Below are 14,325 nucleotides of genomic sequence, written 5' to 3'. Positions count from 1 at the left end.
TTTTTTGCGTCTCTCCCTGACAATGCATGGTTTGGTTTGCAATTGCATTAAAATGTCTCCTCTAGCAGCCAATGACCTAAGCATCTCAACGATGCCTATATTTAGAAAGTCGCCTTTGTACTCTGGAGAACCGAAGCCAGAAGTAAGCAGCACTGCGGTCCGTGTCTTCATAAACACAGAGACGGCTTGCAGAATTATTTCATTGCAGGCCCCTCTCTTGCGTTTCCCTTTTCATCTCTCCAGCCTAAAGTGTCCAACAGTTTGCAGATGGGGCAAAATCAGGAGTAAAATTGTTCCTTCATTTTACAGATGTTTCTTGGGGCTGCCTCTAATGTGAGATTGGCAAAGGGAAATGGTATAAATTAATCATATATGAAAAACAAATTACAAGTTGCTCTGAAAGAAAGACAACTTGATTCAAGCCCAGCAGCATCTTGGAGACCAACAAGGTTTGGGGAGGGGATGCATTTTTGAGAGTCAGCACTCCCCGCACTGGATACCAGCTCTGACTCTCAAAACCTCACCCCCCCCCCCACACACACAAATCCCGTTGGTCTCTCAGGTGCTCCTGGACTCAAACCAAGTCATTGTACTGCAGACCAACACCGCTCAAGTGATCTTTGTGCTCCAATCAAATAATGTATTTGGGGTGACGAAATGCTGGGAATGGTCCATTGCCAGAGTGCATGATGGGAGATATCATGGCCCAGAAGGCAATGTGTCTGGAGTTGACTGTGTGGCCCAGTGTCAGGGGGAGAAGCCAAGGGGGGACCAGCCCCCCCTCCCACACACACATGTTCAGCAAAGTCTGCAGATCAGCCAAACCTTGGACTTCCATTTTCCAGGCAGAAACAGGGCAGACATGTAAGGACAAATAGTCCTTTCCGCCTTTCAGGAGGATGGGATCGGAGATCCACCAGGGCCTGCAGAGGAAGACTCTTCCCCCTCAAGTTCCAAAGGTGGGCCATTGCTAGCTAAGCCGCCAGCTGCAGCCAACGGACGGTGACCCTGGAGGCAAGAGGGGCTTCGCCACTGGCAGCCTCTGCCCGGTGCCCCTGGACTCCCCCGGAGGTTTCCCATCCTGGTACTAGCCTGGGCTGGCCCAGCTGAGCTCCCAGAATCTGCAGAGATCAGGCTAAGCAAACCTCAAGAACAGCCCTGCTGAATGCACACCCAAAGTTGGGCTCCCTTCCTACAAGCCCATTCCACATTGACTGCGTCTCTGAAATCATCACCAAGGCGAATGGCTCCCTCAGATAGTGCGTTTGGACTGAAGAGCCACACCCAGAAGGTGCTCCCCCCAGTTGCCAAGTCATTTATTAACCCCTTTGATTCCTGTCATATTTGCAGGAGATACAAGCAAGCCCTCGGTATCTTATCTTCCTGAGAATTCCAGTGCTGCTGGGGCTTCTGATAGCAGGGGTAAGGCAGGACTGTGGGCAAATCCTCCAGCCTTCATTTTAAGGGAGATCTTTGGGCAACTCTTCCAGGCCAGGAGAAGCATTCTGAAAAGACCTTCTGTCTGCCCAGCAGATGCTCCGTCACCCAGCCATGGTCCCTCCCAAACCGCTTAAGCCATGAAGGCATGATGCTGCCTCCGCCTCAATCAGACGCTCCCTCCATGATGGTCAGTATTGTTGATTCAAGTGGGGGTCTTCCATATCACCTACTGCCTGGTCCTGGTAAACCGGAGACGTCAGCAGGACCGGACCGGCTTGGCTTTAGAACCGCTTTTTCTGGGCTCAGGTTAATTCCTGGCTTGCCTCTTGCCCAACTAATCCACTTGCTGACTCCCCCACACCCAAGTACAGTAAGTCACCGCCTCAAGAGAGCTAGCCTCTTCGCCTGTGCTGCTTGCTTTGGAGTCAATCAGTGCTACAGCCTTTTCCAACTTTAAGGTAATTAAGAAGGTCTGACCGGCTGAGCAAAACCTGGATCAAGAAGCACACTCAAATGTGCCTCTTTCTCACGAGTGTCTTTGTTCAATCCACTTCTGCCCTGCCTTTCTCCCCAAGGGGAACCCAAAGCAGCTGATGCCATTCTTCTCTGTTTCTTCTGAACAACCACCCTGTGAGGTAGGTGAGGCTGGCCCAAGATCACCCAGAGAGCTTCCATGGCACAAGCTGGGAATCATCCATTTTAAACTCTGAACACACAAGTTGGAGGAGGCTGGACATTTTGAGGCGCACAAATCCTGTGTTTGTTTTCCAAGTCTTGCTTTTTTATATGAAAAAGCGCTCCACGGTGTGTTGCCTCTGGGGCCTAGTCGCTTGTTTATTTATTGTTTAGTTATTCAGATTTGGATGTATATAACCACCCCTCCCAAATACCGGCTCAGGGCAGTTGACAACATAATAAATACATTAAAACGTTCCCCGGAAAACAATAAGGCAATAACAATTAAAACTCTAAGATGGCCAGCATTCCAGTTAGCAGCACAGCCCACCTGTAGGCGTTCAATCCCTGGGGGGGGGGCTCTTCTGGGGCTTTATGGGACGGGGCCAATGAGACGTTGTATCGTAGCTCCTTCTTGGGCCCCAACTATATGCCTGGACCTTCTGGGAGCTCCGCTTAAGGTAAACAGCAGGCATTATGAGAAGAAACTGCCCACCCAGCCCAGCAGGTAAAGCCCAAGAGTAAAGCCAAGCCCAAGGAGGCCCTGCCGGGTAGAGTCCCTCCTATCTGTTGCTCTCCACGATTCCCTGGGCCAGTTCGGCCTCCTTTTGCACGACCTCAACCAGGGGTAGTCCACCTGCGGCTCTCCAGCGACCGCTGGCAGGGGCTCATGGGAATGGGAGTCCATGGGCCTCTGGAGAGCCGCAGTTGGACGACCCCTTTCGATGCCCGCAGCCCAGAGGCCCTCGCACGGCTTCCTGGCGTCTCATCCTGCCACTTGCACTCCAGCGCGGCCGGGCCGGGCGGGGGCCGAGGGCGGCGGCTGACCTCTAGTGGCTCCGCGGGGCGCCCGTCCTGTCCCGTCCGTCGCGGCCTGGGCTGCCAGCCTCCCGGTCGGCCCCGGGGGAAGGAGAAGTGCTCTCCCGGGCTGGTCTTGGCGCCCCCGGAGCTGCAGGGCCCGCCCAACCCCCAGCGGGAGGGCAGCTGCTCCCTTTACCTGCCCGGAGGGCGCCGCCGAGCGCTCTGTGGCTCGCAGCGCTTCTCTCGCGCGCCGCCCGGTGGTCCTCCGGCGCTCTCCAGGCCTCCTGCGGGCGGCTTCCCTGCTGCGCGGCGTCGGGGCGCACAAAGGGCTCCGGCACGGGGGCGCGCGTGGCGGGCCCGGGGGAGACCGAGCGACGGGGGTTTGGAGCCAGGCCTGCAGCGACAGAGCCTCGGCGAGCCCCGGCCCAAAAGGACAGGCCCCTGCGGAGGCCTTGGAGACTTGCTGACCGCCAAAATACACCCCCCTCCCCCCGCTGCCCTCGATGGACCCCGGGCCTGATTCCGTCTAAGGCCCCCGTGTGCGTAGGATCCCGATGGGGAGCGAGCACATTGGCTCTAATGGGTCTGAATCCAGGAGAACCACATTCAGGGGCCTGGGGGCCCGGGAGATGCTCAGCGGGAAAGTGCAGGTGGGTCACTCCAGCAGGTCCACCCCAAGGAATAAGAACTGCTCAACAAAGAGCTCTCTGGAGAGGACGGTCCCAACGGCCAGTTGCTGGAGTGAGCCCAGGAAGGTACACGGCACACCTCTGCATCCCACCTTCTGCTCCTGCAGCTGAAAATCCTCCGTCTTGGTCTATTTTGAGCGGCTTCCTGCAGTGCAGGAGAGGCGCTCGGCTGGGCGTGTGGCACAGGAGGGCTAGTGGGAGGAGGGGCAAAGGCAGAAGGTGTTGCCTGGCACAGTTCAGGCTGGAGACCCCGAAGCCCCTGCCCAAAGGTCTCTCCTGGCCTCTGCCGCTCTGGCGTTCCTGGGATCCAGTTTGTCTGGAAGAATTCCCCCTCCCCTCCCCAGAGGGAGAGGAGACGATTCCATATTCTCTCCCACCACTCCTGACCCGCCAACCTAGGCCGCCCTTTCGCCCCCGAGAGCCGTAACATTATTTGTTAACATTTTTATGACGCCAAATGGTCTGTGCTGGAGCGGGTGCCGTTCTTTTGCTGGGAAACCATATGGCACGCCGAGTCATAAATAAGGTATTGTGATAGTTAATGAACCTAATTGCTAGCAAAGGCTTTAATACAAAGACGGTGCCGCGGAGAATTTAGCACCGCATTAGGGATGCAGGGGAGCTCCCCTGACTTCTGAGGCTTAATTTAAGTTCTATATTGCAAACTCCAGAAAATAATTCCAAACCCTCCTGCTGGAGAAGCAACCTGCTGCTAGACTGTGATTATACGGAATTACTAAAAATCGCAATCAATTTTATACACGCAGTTAACCCTTGCCGGGGTGTTCTCCTCCGGGCGGTTGGCAATCCAGGCTCTCTTCAAATCGAATCTCGGAGAGGCAGGAAGAAAGAAACGCCAGGTGGGAGCCCCTCCCCAGCTGCGCCCCTGGGGGGGGGGAGCTCTCTTCTTCCTGCTAGGCAAGAGCCCAGAGGAGCCGGGAGCAAGAGCCGACCAAGGCCTGGCACCAGTGCCAGTTGGCACCACTGGAAGGCTCCATGCCAGGGGACTGGGCGGTGCCACCACCAAAGCGCCATCCTGCTGGCAACTGGGCACGGGCCCTTCTCCAAGGGGCAGGCCAGGCCTTCCCTATCCCCTGAGAGGCTGGCAGCTGGGCTGGTGCTGCTGGGAAGAGCTCAGCCTTTCCTCAGCCGGGGACCCCTGCCCTCTCCCCCTCCTCTCATTAGCCCTCCTGTGCCACACGCCCAGCAGAGCGCCTCTCTTGCACTGCAGGAAGCCGCTCAAAATAGACCAAGACGGAGGATTTTCAGCTGCAGGAGCAGAAGGTGGGATGCAGAGGTGTGCTGGGATCCTGCCACTGGGAATGCACCTTCCTCCAGGGTGTGTGTGTGTGGGGTGGGGGGGGGTGGGGGGTGGATCGATTGGAAACTGCTCTGAGCCACTGTCCTCCACCTGCAAACCGATCCAGGTGCTGCCAGGCCAGTGGGTCTCTCGCGTGCAGGAAGCCCATCCTGACCTCCTCAGACCCACCTGCTGTTGGGTGTTCATAGGAAGCAGCCCAGCCTGGGCACAGGAATCAGCCAAGCCATGCACAAAGGCTGAGAAATGTTCCCAGAGGTGGGCAGGCAGCTTGCCACGCATCCCGCCTCCTGAAGGGAAGAGGAGGATGAAGAACGGACTGCTTCATCTCTTGAAGGAGGCGGACCTGTGCACGCACTCTAGGAACACAGGGGGCTGCGATGCATCGCCCAAATCTCCACTGGGGATTTGATTGGCTGAGCAGATTTTTTTAAATTGCTCTGGCAGCAGTTGCACCATAAGCACAAGGATCTGCACTATGCCCCTGAGGGGAAGCTGGGGCAGCCATTTTGTGGCTGGCTCCTCCTCCTACGGCAACCATCTTGCAGCTGTCTCCGCCACCCTGTGCCAGAATTCCCGAGGGGCCCAAAGGCTGGCAAAGGTTGGAGACCTCTGCTTAAAAGTTGATTCCCTGAACTCTTGTGTGTCTGTAAGGGGCTCCTGGGCTGGAATGTCCCTTTCCCTGGACGGTCTCCCTTAGAGGGGCTGAAGGGCCAGGCGGAAGCCCATGTGGGGCGTGTGGCACCGGCTGCTTTCTTACCTTCCTGAGCAGTCCACAGATCAAGGAAATCCCTCGCTTGGGTGCTGGAGCCTGAATATTGCTGGAGCGGTGAAGGATTCGAGGTGAGGACACCTGGAAGCAGTCTGTTTTCATGGGGCGGGAGGGGCACCTTCACAAGGCCTAAAGCTTTGGCTACTGTACACTCCTCAGGGCAGGGACCTCTCCCTGTGCTGGCACTCTCTGTTTGCCACACAGCACTATAGAAATAACAGGGCTAATTGGGTCACGGGGAAGTCCACTGCAGCCCGCTGAGAGCTCCCGTGGGTTGCTGGGCGTGCTGCGGCTGAGCCCGGGGGCGGATCCTGTGCACAGGCAAGCAGATTCTTGTCCATAAGGCTTTCCCTGGGCAGTCAAAACAGCTCTGTTGCAATCCAGAGCAGGTGGCGGCAGCAGCAGCACAAGGCAGCCCCAGCAGGTGACAAGGAGAAACCTCCAGGTCTTACACAAAAGGAAGCCTACTTCACTGTACTTTCACCCGCCCACTATTGGTGCCCCATGCTGGGTTTCGAGGACGTGTGACCTCCGGATCAGGTCACCAGCCTGTCATTGTGCACCGCTGCCGCCTCTGTTGCTTATTAGGCTCATTCCTGTGTTTGTTGTCATGTATGATCTGCCTTTCTCACAGGGGCGCAGGGCGATGGCAAAGCTGATCCAACCAGGAGTTCTGGGTCAGCCCGGAAACACAGTCTTGTCATTACCTGCAGCGGGGCCACTAGCCGTAGCATTATTTGCAGAACTTGCATCTGACCTTTCTGCCCCTACAAGGGCCACCCAGGCATCTAGCGATTTAAAACCTTCATACGAAGTCTGCAATTATAAAACCACTAAAATCAAGATGTCAGAGTCAGCCGTCTATTGCATTGGTCAGGCCCCACCTGGAGGAGTCCTGGGAGCATTCCTGGAGGCCTCACTTCAAAAAGAACATGGGCAAAATGGATGATCCGGGATATGGAGACCAACCCTCTGGGGAAAGGCTGAGGGGCCTGGGAATGTTCAGCCTGGAGGAGAGGAGGTGGAGAGGAGACAGGAGGGCTCTCTTGAAGAATCTGAAAGGTTGTCCCTTGGAGGACGGCAGGGAAAGGTCCCTGTTGGCAGTAGAGAAGCCACAGTGGTGGATTTAATTACATGTGGAATGGTACTGGCTAGATATCAGGGATGGGGAGAATTCACAGCCGGAATAGTTCAGCAGTGGAAGGAGCTGCCTCACTGGCGATCTTCAAGTAGCAGCTGGACAGGGACTTATCCTGGATGCTTCTGGCTCATCCTGCATTGAGCAGTGGATGGGACTAGATGGCCTCTATGGACCATCCAGCTGTATGATTCCATAAGGTGGCCATAGTGACTGGGCAGGTACATAACATTACACACCAATCTCCAGGAGCCCCCCGCCCCCCCCAATTTATGGAGATGCTGCCAGGGATGGGACTTGGGACCTCCTGCTTGCCAGGCAGGTGCTCTGCCCCTGTGCTCCAGTTCCTCACACTGCTGTGTGCTGGGAATGCACATGGGGTGGGGGGGGGTCTGCTGGCACATGAAGGCAGCCTTCTACTGAATCGGGCCCTGGGTCCCTCTAGGTCCCTCTATCTTCTACTTAGGCTGGCAGCGGCTCTCCAGTACCTCCAGTAGAGGTCTTTCACCACCTGGTCCTCTTAATTGGAGAAGCCAGGGATTGAACCTGAGGCCTTCTGCATGCCAAGCAGATGCTCCACCATGGAGCCATGGCCCCTCCCCTCCTCTTGGCCCTCTTTCAGCCACTGGACCATGCTGCTGGAAAGGGAGCTAGAATGGCTTGAGCTTCTCCTGGACCCCTGGTTTTGGGGAAACCTTCTTTCCAGTTGATTTTGACTTCCACTGAAGCAAAAATCTGGATGGAGCCAGATGGTAGTGGTGCAGCTGAGCTGCCAGACCGGTGCGGATCCCCGGGTCTGTGGCCCTGTGGTGAAGACCGTGGCCTGCGGTTTGGTCTCCTTTTGGCCTCGCACGGGATCAGGCCACGTGACACGCTTGCAGCAGGCCCCCTCTGAAACCCCCCGGCCCGTGGCTTCCGTCTTGGTGTGGCCGGGCTGATCCCCTCCCTCGGCTAATTATGCTGGCCATTGTTGCTGAGGCGGAAAGCGGCGGCAGCCGCACGGGGCTCACGCTGGCTCCAGCGTCAAAAGAGGAAAGTGCCAAGATAGAGAACTGCATCGGGTGGATTTAATATTGAACATAAATACACTTTACAATCACAGAAAGGCTGGGCGCTAAGGGGGGGGGGAGCCCATTGGAATATTTTATAGTGATGCAGATCGAGAGAAAAGGCTGTGAATAAAAAAAGAGAGAAGATAATTATTTGATGGAGTTCTCTTAGGATACGCCACAGCGGGGAATACTTACGGAGAATACATATTACTAGAGAGACACAGCTATTCAAGCATCAAACTAACCTATAAATTGTCACAGGAGAAAATTGGAGGAGAGAAATGGGGAGAGGCTGAAGTGCCGGCCACATTATTAACGCCGGGTTCCGCTTCCCACCTCGCCTGCTGCAGCCGTCTGGAGCTACGGAGCCCCACAAAAGGGACGGGAAGGCTGCATCTAATAAATGTCGGGCAGGAATTATGGCCCAGGAGCTACAGTAAAAAGATGGCCTCGTTTATCTCTCCACCATCTGCGCGGGATCATTGGGCCTGGTGGCAACATCCTGCGCAGAGAAAGTTTCATTTCACGGGCCTGTTTTGTGGCTTGCTTGTGATCGGAGCAGAGGGCGCTTGCCAAGGCGCTCCCCACCGCCTCGGGCCTGGCACTGCCAAGTCAGCCCTGCTGCTCTCCGGGTCTGTGTCCCTGCCAGGCAAGGTGCCCCGGTCGCCCACCCGTTGCCTATAAGAACTTGTGCCTCTGCCTCTCCACGATGCCGGCAGCAATCATGGTTGGTTACTGTGCTTTAAACGGCACACAGTGCCCCATTTCAAAGCCCACAGAGGCTCACAGCCCACCTGGCCTTGACCAGGGCCTTCTCGGTCTTGGCCCCCGTTCTCTTCTCTTCATGAAGTAGCAGGATGGATGGATGGATGGATGGATGGATGGATGGATGGATGGATGGAGATAGATAGATAGATAGATATAGATAGATATAGATAGATAGATAGATAGATAGATAGATGTGTGTGTGTGAGAGAGAGAGAGAGAGAGAGAGAGAGAGAGAGAGAGAGAGAGAGAGAGAGAACCCTCCCTTCCGGGGCCATCAAGAGTTTCTTGAAATCCTGGTTGGGAAGCCCTGGAGTGGACAATGCTGACCTCGCGGGGTCAGTGGTCTGATTCAGGATAAGGCAGCTTCCTGTGTTCAGTACAGGCCGAACTTCCATCCTGCCCAGCCGGTTCTAAGTCTGCCTTAGCCAAACTACATCGACTGGGGAACTGAGGCTGGATTGGAAAGAGCTGGAGCTTTTGGCAATGGAGCCTGACGGGGGTGCCGGGGGGGGGGGGATGGAGGAACCTCAGAGGGCGATAACGCCTCAGCATCCACCTTCCAAAGCAGCCCAGTTCTCCAAGCGAACTGATCTCTCTTGCCCAGAGAACAGTTGTGAGCCCAGGAGGTCTCCGGCCACTGTCTGGGGTTGGTCACCGCGTCAGCGAACTGGAGTCCCTGCCAGGCCTAAAAGGCAAAGGTTTGACCACCGCACAAAGTCTGCCGGGGTCTGTCCGGGTGCTTCCGGAGGCAGCGGCTGCAAGATTCTCCCCTGTTCTTTGCTGTAGGGCAGTGGTCCCTTCGGAGCTCTTCTGTATCTGAAGAAGTGTGCTTGCACACAAAAGCTTACCCTGGGAGTAAAGCATTGTTGGTCCTCAAGGTGCCCCTGGACTCAGACTGACCCAGCTGCCCACCTGAGACTCCTGCCTGCTGCCCACTGCACAGAGGCCCCTAGCTGCTCTGCCTGGCTCTCCAACCCCCCTGGCATTTTCAGTGGGAGCCTTGTGCCCCCCAGGGAGAAGGGAGGCTTCGTCTGGTAAACAAGGTGAAAGCATCTTGGAACGCTTTTGCCAGGGCAGGTAAAAAAGGGCAGGTGTACAACTTGTTCCAACTCCTCATGGGCCTGGAGGAACACCTCTGTGCATAGCCCTGTGTGTGCTGATGCAGTGTCAGTGCGTTGGCCCTTCTGGCACAAGGCCCAGGTGCTAAGAGAGTGTTGCAGCAGTTGAGCCCGAGGAGAACAGGGAGACAGGCTGGCAAAGAGCTGGGAAGGAGGCGGAAACAGCCTTTGGGGGGGGGCACCGTAATTTAAACCCATGTGATATGGAGACCGACAGCCAACTGATGAGACTGGCCAGTTGCGTCCTCCACCACTTGCCCGCCCCCCCCCCAGTGAACGCTGAGGCCAAAGCTGGGCATTGACTTCAAGTGTGAATCGACTGCTCCAAACTTTTGTGTGTATTTGGTGTGCACCGACACAACTTGGGTTTTGCATGTGGTGTCTATTGTTTCTCTTAGAACAGTGGTCCCCAACCCCCGGGCCGGGGACCAGTACCGGTCCGTGGATCAGTCGGTACCGGGCCGCAGCTCCTCCTCACCTTCCTCCCCGGCTGCTGCCTCGGGGGCTGCCCTGCCACTCTGCCACCAGCTCTCTAGAGCTATCCTGGCATTACGACTGACCTCGGGCAACAGAGACCCCTCCCTCCCCCCGGGGAAAATGGCTGGCTTGAGGGTGGCCTCTGCCCTTCTGGGGTCCCTCCCCCCCCCCACAGGCCCCCCACCCCTGGAGAGAATGAAGCGAAGGGGACGGGCGAACCTCATGGGGGTTCTGCCCCCGGAGACCTCCTGGCCCGTGCAGGGGGCGTCCTGCCGCAAACGGGGAGGGCATGCGGCTTCTCAGTGGGAGCCCCACTCCCAGGGGACCCATTCAAGGATGGGAAGATAAAGGGGATTTCAGCCTCACCGTATTTCATTACAAGGCAGCTAAAGGATCGTCAGTCTTCCGCCTCCCCGGAGACAGAATTAGAGGGAAGATTTGCTTTTAAGAAACTTTTAGCGGCACTTACCAAGATTAAGTCCTCCCAACCACATTCGGTTTTGGTATTCTTGTAATGCTAAAGAGAGTGGTTGCCCCCCCCCTCCCCACGACTTCAGAGTGTGGTTTCTTTTTTGCACTACGGGGGCAGTTTGCTTTGTGGGCTGTTTCCTGTAGGCAAGTGGGGAGGGAGGGGGGAGGAACCAACAAAAGAAATTATGAGCGTGTTCCCTAAGGACCTTCCAGAAGGTGGGCCTGCCTTTGGGATAGTCCTGAGGCATTTGCTCTGGGCACCAGCCCTTCGGATCCTGCCCCCGCCCCTCCTGCAGCCCCGGCTACACACCTCATCCAGATGTCTTTACTCTCGTGTCATGGAGCTGCCTCCTGAATGCAGGGCCTCCAGTAGGAGGAACCAGGGATCTTCCAGAATTACAGTCGGGCCCTAGATCAGCCATTCTTGGCAGGGAGCATATGCCCCCCTGGGGGGTCCCGGCACATTTGAAGGGCGCCAGAGACTGAAAAAGGGGAGAAGGGGAGCCCAAAGGGTCGATGGGGGACCCTGGCAACAGAACTGATGAAAAATCCCTTTTGTGCTGCATGACGACATGAAGTGTCAGAAAGTTCGACCTTCATCAAAGGTCGAGCTTTGAAGTCCTGTAACCCTTTCCTTTGGGTGCACTTGAATTAATGCGTTCAAGAAAGATGAACACACGTGCTTGTCTAGGAGCGAATATTCTAGAAATCAACGGCATTTCAAGCCACCATGGCCTCTGTCCCCCTCAGGCATCCTCTCCAAATTAAGCAGCAGCTAATCAAATGTACGTCAAAGGAAATATATTTATTGTATTGTGTACCTAAATGACATTATTGTAGTTCACTGTGCACCATATCATGTGCCACTGGGTTTCATCTGTGTACACGATATAATGCGCGTGCCATAAAAAGTGCCATTGGGTTTCATTTGCTAGTTGATGACACCCGCACATCTGGAAAGCCCAAAAACTTTGCATCAGCTTACAATAGCAATGGGTGATTTTTGTGGGGATGCAGTTGTCATGTGAGAAGATCTGTGATTTACACTGACTATCTTGCAGGGTTGTTTCTAAAAACTGTGTTGCGTACAATTGACCATAGCAGAAGGCCCTTGAGGCCAACAGATAGATGGTCTATTGTTGGCCATTTGATATTTTCATCAGCATCATGTAGGAAATTATAGCAGCCTATGGAAAGTTTTCACTTGATAAGTCTTGATAAGCAGGCCCTGTGTTTTCAATTATATTATTGTGTACACCATATCATCAATATATGTCCCTTGATATTAGTTTTATTTGCTGAAGCTTGGCCCTTGCTTCCCCTTCTCCTTTGTTGGTTTTACCCCAAATCTCCAGGAGGTTCCTGACCTGGATCTGGCAACCCCACCGTCCCATTCCCTGCTGGTGGCCAGAGGGTACCAGGGACCTTGAATAAGAGAAGAAGAAGAAGAAGAATTGGTTCTTATATGCCACTTTTCTCTACCAGGAGTCCCCAAGTGGCTTCCAATCACCTTCCCTTCCTCACCCTGCAAGGTAGATGGAGAAGAGAGAGCTCTGAGAGAACAGCTCTGAAAGAACTGTGACTAGCCCAAGATCACCCAGCTGGCTGCATGTGGAGGAGGAGTGGGGAATCAAACATGGTTCACCAGATTAGAGTCTGCCACTCTTAACCACTACACAACACAGGCTCTCAAGAGGGTGTGTGGTTGTGACAGAGATCTTTTCTGCTATCTCCAGCCATTTCCAGCCACTATCTCAGGGGCAGTCAAACTGCGGCCCTCCAGATGTCCATGGACTACAATTCCCAGTGTTCGCTGGCAGGGGCTCATGGGAATTGTAGTCCATGGCCATCTGGAGGGCCGCAGTTTGACTACCCCTGGTCTTGTCCTTGATTCCAGCTTTTCCTGCCTGGACACCTAAATGAGCATTAGAAACTTCCCAGGTGACCCCAATTCAGACTGAGTTGAAGAGCATCCATCCCCAAAGAGAAACTGGGTGTGGTGCAGATCAAGACTCATTGCTCCTCCGAGGAACTAGGACAGTCACTTGTGCCAGGGCCTGCTGGGTTAACCTGCCCCTGCTCACCTGTCCTCCAAAGGTGGGCTATTCAAGGCCGGCACAATATGCCTAACCCTGCCGAGCAATCCTGATGCTTTAGTGCCATCTAATGGACGCAACTGAGAATTGTTTCCAGGTGATGCTCAGAGAGCAGCTCATTTCCCCTGCGAGGAGGAAAATATTTTTTTAGAGGAAAATATTTTTATTAAATTATCTCCATTCTACAAAACGCCATATATACAGCTGATTTTTAAAAATATATATAACAACACAAGAGCCTTTTGTGGCGCAGAGTGGTAAGGCAGCCGTCTGAAAGCTTTGCCCATGAGGCTGGGAGTTCAATCCCAGCAGCCGGCTCAAGGTTGACTCAGCCTTCCATCCTTCCGAGGTCGGTAAAATGAGTACCCAGCTTGCTGGGGGGTAAACGGTCATGACTGGGGAAGGCACTGGCAAACCACCCCGTATTGAGTCTGCCATGAAAACGCTAGAGGGCGTCACCCCAAGGGTCAGACATGACTCGGTGCTTGCACAGGGGATACCTTTACCTTTACCTTTAAGAACAACACAATATTGTTATTGTTTCCTCATCCTTTGGGTTCCTTACGGGAAAACTGCAAGGTCTGTAACCCTGGCCTTTTAACAGGGGGTTAATGAGCAGAAATGGCATGGAACTTTTCCTAGCATGGAACTAAATATTATTGCGTGGTATTTGCTGCAATTCAGACCCCTTTGCAGTGACAGAGATGGGGCTGCTAGCATTTCAGCAGGCCTGGACATCCATCCCTCCCGGCAGATAGATACACCCTGAGAGCAACTGAGTGGCTTCCAAGTTTACACCAAATTCTAAAGGACAGGTTTTGGGGTCTCAGAAGGGGCTTTATCAGTGCCTGGGATAAGCAATGCCCACTCACCAGAGGGAGTTGCTATGAATCAAATTAATATGATTTAAAATTATATCTGTTGAATTTCCCAGAGAAGGTTTCAGGCCAATAAAATATTAAGCAAAACAAACAAACAACCAAGGTGAATGTCCGGGTGTAAAGTCTCTGGCCATGATCCAGCCACAGTTAACTCTTCGGAGCCCTACTGATTCTTGCCGGAGAGAAGTAACTGACTGCTTCATTTTCCCCATTGAAATCAGTGGGACTTCACAGTGCTGATGTCTGGCTGGGTCATGCCCAGAGGTCCCAATCCTGACAAAGGAAAGCATTTTGAATTGCCACATTTGATTTGAGTCATTTATCATGACAAGCTAACACTCGCCTTTGCCTCCTGAGTGGAGGCAGCTTACCAGGCATAATGAAAAACATCCCAGTGTAAACCCCTCAAAATCCTGCTCCCTCAGCGATTCCGCCATTCGAAGGCCACGTAAATCAAATGGCACAGCGGGACCTCCGAAGCATACCAGAGGCCAGCATCCCCTCCCCACCCATTCAGGGGGCCTGGTCCCCAAAGCGGGGAAGGCCCGGGTGGGGAGTTCCCTGGAGTAGGGCAGCAGCCAAGCGGCCATCCAGGCCTCCGCATGGGCTGGGGAGTGGACTGCAAGGCA

Source organism: Paroedura picta, chromosome 12, assembly GCF_049243985.1.
Source record: "Paroedura picta isolate Pp20150507F chromosome 12, Ppicta_v3.0, whole genome shotgun sequence".
Lineage (NCBI taxonomy): Eukaryota > Metazoa > Chordata > Lepidosauria > Squamata > Gekkonidae > Paroedura > Paroedura picta.
Note: the sequence above shows the minus strand (reverse complement) of the source record.